The sequence below is a fragment of the Pseudopodoces humilis genome, chromosome 5 (genome assembly GCF_049639895.1).
Source record: "Pseudopodoces humilis isolate 2021_Gansu_Grassland_sample_001 chromosome 5, ASM4963989v1, whole genome shotgun sequence".
In the NCBI taxonomy this organism is placed as follows: Eukaryota; Metazoa; Chordata; class Aves; order Passeriformes; family Paridae; genus Pseudopodoces; species Pseudopodoces humilis.
In genome coordinates this window covers 3,250,003-3,257,529 of record NC_142204.1, presented here as the reverse complement: position 1 = coordinate 3,257,529, position 7,527 = coordinate 3,250,003, and positions in this window count along the sequence as shown.

Below are 7,527 nucleotides of genomic sequence, written 5' to 3'. Positions count from 1 at the left end.
ATTTTTCTGAATAGAAACTGAGCAGGATTTTTTGTGCAGTGGTTTTCAATTCTAAACCGGGTGAGCTGATTAAGATGGCTTCATATTTTAGAAGCCTGGAATCAGTCAGCCACTTCTCTGCTTTTTGCTGCAATATGTTTTTCACATCGTGGGGAGTGTAAACTACCAGGGGAGGAAAAGTTATTTTCCTTGCTTCTCTTATTAACAGAGCCACTGTTACAATTGCTTGTAAACACGTAGGCTAACCCCGACTGATTGGATCTAAGATCTTTGAAGCCTATAGGCTTTCCTTTGTCTGCCCATTCCTGAGTCAGGACTCCCTGTGTTGTTTGTTTACTCACATTCACAAACAACTGGAATTCTTTATTCGTATCTGGTAGAGTTAGTACCGGGGCAGTCATAAGAACAGTTTTTAATTTCTGGAAATTAGACTCATTCTGTTCAGTCTACTTCAGCTTGTCAGTGTTTAATCTTTCATACAAAAACTTCACTTTTTCACTGAAACTTTCAATTCACTGCCTGCAATATCTTAAGAGCCCTAGAATTTGTCTAATTTGCCTTTTTGTTTTTGGTGCAGGCAATGCAAGGATGCCTGCTACCCTCTCCGGGTCTAATTTTTTCTTTGAGATATCTAATGTCTGAGGTATTTTATTTTTTATTTCAGGCTCTGTGAATTGCAGCTTGGATTTTGATACTTTCAAACTTTTCTTTCTTAGAAAGTTTAACAAGGCAATCGTGCTTTTCTTCACACTCTCTTCAGTCGGTCCAGCTATTAGCAAGTCATCTACATACTGTGAAAGCTTTGTCCTGTCTTCAAGAGCAAATTGGGTTAACATTTGTTCTAAGGCTTGTCCGAAAAGGTTCGGAGACTTTACAAACTCCTGGGGGAGGACCGTTCACTTTAGCTGTTGCTTACGGTTTGTATCTGGGTCCTCCCACTGAAATGCAAAATAATCTCTACTCCTTTCATCCAGAGGGCAAGTCTAAAAAGCATCTTTCAAATTAATCACACTATACCACATATCTTCTGGTGTGAGTCTATTTAGTAAAGTATAGGGGTTGGCCACCACCGGGAATTTAGTCCGGGTCTTAGCGTTTACCGCTCGTAGGTCCTGGATTAATCGGACGCTACTATCCGTCTTTTTACAGCTAGGATGGGGGTGTTGTGTTGAGACATGCAAGGCTCTAAAGTACCCTCGTTTAGGAGGTCATCAATTATTTGTTTCAACTCCCTTCTCTCTTTGAATGCTATACTTCAGGGTTTATTTTCTCTTCATTTTTAGGAGTCAACTTAAATATTTTCACCACTAATTCAGAATTTTTAATCAAGATATTAATTCTTAAAGCAACAATCATGTCCCTTCCCAGTAAATTGTAATTTGCTTCTTCTACTAATAGCAAATTCCCTAAGCAAATTTTATTTTCAGATTCTATTTCCACATCTTTTATTATAGGTACTTCAAAGGGGTCTCCCTTTGCACTGATTACAAAAACTTTTTCTCTGCTAGCCACACATCCGTATGGCAATTTCTGCAGGGTACTTTTCTCTGCCCCAGTATCTACAAGAAAACTTACTTCTTGTCGTTAGGGGCCCACTTTTAATTTTATCAAGGGCTTCTTGGATGTTCTGGTCTCTAAATTAAAGAGCCCCTGACACTCTTAATCTTCTTGAAAAATTTTCTCATCTTTTATTCTTTGTTTACAATTCCGCTGAACGTGTCCTACCTTTTTACAGTAGTAGCATTCCGGGGGCTCTCTCCGTGGGGCCGGGGCTGCCCAGTGAGAACCTCGACTTTTTCCGGGTAGTGTTTTTAAACTTACCCTGCATCTGTTCTTGTTTCTGGATTTCTTTTACTGCAGTTACTAAAACCTTAGCCTGCAATTTCTGCTTCTCATCTTCTCTCCTCATGTATACTTTTTTGAGCTTCTCTTAGGAGCTCCTGGAGGCTTTTATCTTGCCACTCCTCGATCTTTTCTAATTTTCTCCTAATGTCCTCCCAAGATTTAGCAACGAATTGTGTTTTTTAACAGAACCTCCCCCACAGGAGAGTTCGGGTCAGTCTCAGAGTAAATCTGTAAACTTCGCCGTAATCTCTCGATCTATTCAGTGGGTGGTTCCTTTTTTTTTTTTCCTTGACACTCTCTAAAAACTTTGCTAATATTCTGGCCTCTAGGGACCGCTTCTCTTATACCTTGTACAATCATGCTCCTTAAATCCATCATGTTCTATCTGCTTTCCTCTGTTTGTGCATTCTAGCTCGGGCTTGCGCTAGGCCATTTCTGGTTACCTGGCATCCCCTGTGGATTGCGTCTGTCCCAGTCTCTGATCCCGGCTTGTTTAATCATTTCCTTTTCCTCCGGATTAAACAGTGATCTCAGGATTGCCATAAGATCGTCAAAGGTATAAATGCTACTCCTTAAAAATTCATCTAACCTCTCAGCCACTCCGAGAGGGTCATCTAACAACCGCCCCATCTCTTTTTTAAATGTTCTTACATTTCCAGAGTTAAGGGGGACATTCACAAAACTGATCACTCCAGGGGCCGTCGGTACTTCCCTAAGAGGGAACAACCGGTGCCCCTCTTCACTCTCTCCCCATTCATTATCTATCATTCTCGCTCTTAAACGGGTTCTACTTGCGGGAGGGGAATTGGTGATTGTGGGTTGCCTCCCTGTTATTAATGGTGGGAATTCTGCCGTCACCCGGTTGAAGGGAGGAGCCCCCTCCGTTGTATGGGAGGGTCCCGGTTGTGGCGGCTGGATCGGCAGGGGCGGATAGGGTGTTCCCCAGCCTTGCGCAGAAAAAACCTCCGAGGAGGTTGCTGTGGTTACGGTGTTTACAGGCGGGGAAAGGGGAAGGGCTGCCGGCATTGCTGCTGGCCCCGATTCTCCCGCTTGAGACACACGTATCTCAGTGGGTTGGTCTCGGGGGCCCAAGGGTGCTGTGGGCATTTCTTGATCTACAGAGGAAGGTCCCGCTGGTCCTCGATACGGGGGTGGTAAGTGATCGAGGGGTTCCCAGGACTCAGTTTTCGACTCACGTTTTTCTTTTTGCTTTATTGGAAATAGCCCTACTCTGACATTTACCCAGAGCTTGGCGTATTCCCTCTCCTCAGGATCTGAGGGGACTTTGTTCTCCACATAGGAGAACAACTTGTTACACGTCTATTTTTCAAATGTGCCTAACACTGGCCAAGTGAGGTGACTTCTCAACTCCTGTCCTCCCCAAACCTCTATACAATAATGTATTAATTTCTCCTTTGATTTCCCCTTCCTCTGGGGACAATCTTCCCAGTGTTTTAGCATCCACCCCAAGGGACTTTCCAGTGGGATGTCTGGTGATTCCTCCCCCTGATCGGAGGAATCTTTTCCTGTGCTTCTTCCTTGAAGCTTACTCTTTTTCTGCCCCATACTTCGCAAATATATTCTTACCTTTCTTCGACTTCTCCGTGAGTCGATATCAGTTTCTGCGTTGTGTACTTAGGAATCAAAATTTGCCGATACTCACCTTTCAGCGAGCTGAGCTGAGGTCTCTTGTAATCGGAACTTTTGATTCTTCCCTGGACCTCTCCCTGGGTCCGTTACTAAGAGGGTTTACCAGCCTCGAGCTCGACAAGACGTCCCTTCCCCTCTTAGTACCTTGCGATCAGTTCCCGAGACACCCTTTGGTCTCAGGTTTTACCAGTGTGTGTCGAGGGAAAAAAAAACTTTCACTCTGTATCGCTTCCTTCGCGGCCGGCCAATTCCCTCGCGGGAGGATGGAAACGCGACCTTGAAGTCCGCACTCGCTTCGTGATCAGATCACGTCTCACACACTCGCCCGATCGCCCGCTCAACCAGCAGTACTTACAGCTATTTTCCTGCGTGGGTGTCCCTTGTGCGCACTAGACGTTTTACGAGCAAAGTAAGCCGCGGCTCCCGAAGGCTCCGTGCCTTCCGAGCTCTCCGATCCGGATTTATCCTTTTTATTGTGGTTTTTACCTCCGCCTAAATTTGGTTCGGATATCGGAACGAACTACGGGGGTTCTTCACTCACCAGGCCGCTAAATTCAGCGGGGGTACCCGTCCTGGGCAGCGAGATTCCCCGCAGTTTCTCCGATCCGAGTCACGGCACCAATCTGTTATAAATACAAAGGTAGATTTGGGTTAAATAAAAACAATTTATTATAAAACAATTTCTATAAAAAAATAAACAATGAGGGAAAACCACAATAAAACAAACAGCGCAGCGCTGGGTGGACAGGGGTCTATACTCAAAGGTATAGGTGTTCCCAAATCCACGCAGGAGGGTAAACTGTCCGGGGTTTTTATAGGGATTTTTAGCCTTGAGGCCAAATTCCAGGCAGGCACCATTCATCAACAGTCCTTGATTGTCGTATGAATTGATTTCCTGGCATTGGAGAATAGAGTCGAATGGACGTCCGGACCGAGTCTCCTCATATGTAAAGAAATTCTGAGTGGCTCTTGTGGTTCAGGCCATCCGGATGGGATGGCTGGATCCGGGTTGGAGCCGATGGATATTTCGGCTGGATTTTTCCTTTTGTTTACTTGATGGCTTCCCCCAACGGTAGCCCGCAAGGCGAGGTGTTCGGGTCCGGTGATGAATATCTCGTCGGTGCCTCTCCGTTTTGGCTTGATGTTTCGTGTCCTGCCTATTCTTCCCCGTTGATGGTCACCGAGCCTGTCCTTGTCAGTTTGAGGAGTTTTTTTTTTCTGTCAGCTTGATGGGCCGTGTCCTGTCTATTCTTTTGTTGATGGGCGCCGGCTAGGATCGTTATCCTTTGAGTGGGAATTCGTGGCTAGATCTGGGAAGGGCTTGTGTGTCATACTGTACTTTATATTTTATATCATTATTGTTATATACATTTATTTAGATTTTTACGAATTTTTACAAGTTCGTTTCTCACATATATTATGTATTATATTTTAATATTCTATATATTATAATATATAGAATATATGTTATATAAAATATTTATATGAATATTTTATATAATATAAAATAATAATAATAATTTTTCAGATAAATTGGTCAAAATGTTTTTCCAACGAAACCTCAAGGAGTGTGAGATGAGATTTTTGCCTTCCAAAGGTGAAATGGGTCGTTTTCTGCCCAAAATATGATCATTTTTGGAAATGATGTGAGATGTCCACAGAGGTCCTCTGAATTCCAGCACCCACAGGAGAAATCGACTCCTCATGTACTGCACAAGCTAAACCTTCCTGGGCTTGAGTCTAAGAGAATGGCAATATAAAATGAAAATATTTCTGGTTATTAAAATCTGAAGCCAATATGACATAGAATAGTTTGACAAATTCTTATTGCTTCTACCCACCTTTTACTGGTCACCACAATATACAAATTTTTGTGATTATATGCAAATATGTTGAGTCGATAAAAATTAATAATTGCAAGATTATTTCATAGACTTGCTGAGAGTCGGGCCAAGGTTAGAGGATTCCCCTTGAAATGTAAGGCAATAATGTATAACCCTTTAGCAAAGGTTAAGTAAAGTCAATTTTCATTTGAGTGAAAGCCTTTTATTTAGTATTAGCAATATATTTGGCGCAACGTTCACTTTGGTACTAAAACAAAATCAAAGGGAAAATAAACACCAGCCTCCTCAAGAAAAGAGCTTCCCAGACAATTCCAGAGAGCTGCTATTATGAGCTGATAAACACATAGATCACAACTTATTGGGGAAAGGAACAAAAAAAAAACCAAATAAAAATGAAGCAGCCTGAGCAATGAAGGGGTTAATTACAAGACCTGAGTTAAAGGTGTCCTCACAAGTAGGCACTTCATCAAGCAATGGAGTCAGGAAACAAGGGAGAATAGATGAAGGTGCTAGGGATAATAATGATGGCAAGTAATGATTTCCCTGGAGATGATCTGATCTATGGCCACGAGCAAAGAAAAAAGGCTAGAAAGTACTATAACATTACCTTGGAGTACTTAACAGACTCGAAAGCAGTAACCTGGTGTCAAAAAAGGCCCATCACCCTGCTCATTTTAGGTAAAAGAGTTACGCCAAAGTACAAGGGGGGAATGCAAAATCCACATCTGAAATTAAACAGCTGAAAGGTATGATTTAACAATGCTCAAAACTCAATAAGCCAAAGATAAACAGCAAATTAGATGACTCAATGTCAGGAGGAAAAAACATCTTCCATCGATCCCATCGTCAAAAATTAATCTGCCTGAGAATGCCCTCTGCTCCAATCCCAGAACTGATGAAGAGTGGAGGAATAGAGTAAAACCCATGTACTAGTGCTTCACCTTCAGGCTAGACCCTGATTACAATCTCCTGTGAGACATTTCAGCATGAAGCGCCTCTCATGTTGGGACTGCAAAATTAAATTGCGATCAATACTTTACAAAAATAATTGGGGAAAAATGTTCAGAAGTCAGCGCTGTGCAGTGTGGCCAACAAACATATGAAAGTTGTTGCTTTTTTTTTTTTTTTTTGCCTTCCCTTCCTCCTCACCTTATCTTTCTGGGGGTTATTCTTCAGGATAGATCAGTTCAAAGGTGTCTCTTGATAATAGTGTTCTTAGAATAGTTTCACTCACCTTGTTAGGGAATTTCAGAAGCAGCAAAGCACTTGCAGTGTACCAAGTGCATTATACTAATGCTGTGTTTTCAATCTTCCTCCCCTCTCCCTTTATTTTTTCATTGTTGTTTCAATCTAAATTTGTATGCTTTTAATTACTTTTTAAACAGTTGACTATTTTTTTTTCCCCTGGCAAAACATTTCTTATTTTTATCTTACCATTAAAAAGGGTTAAATTCACACAGAAATAGGAATGCTTAAGAAAACACTGAATATGCCTTGTGTTTCAGTAAAATCTTTCTGGAGATGTTAACACTTTCATCAACCTAAATGTCAAGACATGGAGTTAAATTTAGAATAAAATATGTGTAAATAAAGCCATCCAAGTCTTCAGCAGCTCCTGCTGTGGATTCCACTGCTTTTCCAAGTGTCCTATCTTTGGTTATAGCGAGTTCTAAAATCCAAACAAACTGGAAGCAGGCAGTCATTTTTAATTTCAGGCTCCCACAATTAATAGAAACTGAGAGGAAGTATGAGCAGAATACGACTCTGTTCAAATTACTGCAGGATTTGGGGTGTGTGCACAGTTGGCAACAGATATTCTAGAGCCTACTGGTAGGTTTAGAAATGTATTTAGGATAAGCCAAGAAATTTAATTGTTAAGATGTGGTACAGGGTGCATCAAAAAAGGAAGTGCTCAAAATATGTTTCTGGAATGTTACTGCCCAGCAGAACTCCTCCAAGTGGGAAGGGAAGGCAAGAGCACACCTCAAATATCCATGTTGGTGCTCAGCCTGGGATGGATGCTCAGGAAATATTTTACACAAGTCATCAGGCACTTGTTTCTTTTTTCCTGGCAGTGAGAACATCTTCAAAAATGAGAGTAAAACTCTTTTGGTTTCTTTTAAATTCATGTTCCTGAAACAAAATAACTCAATGTAAGTAATATCTGTACATTACAATCACAAAAACT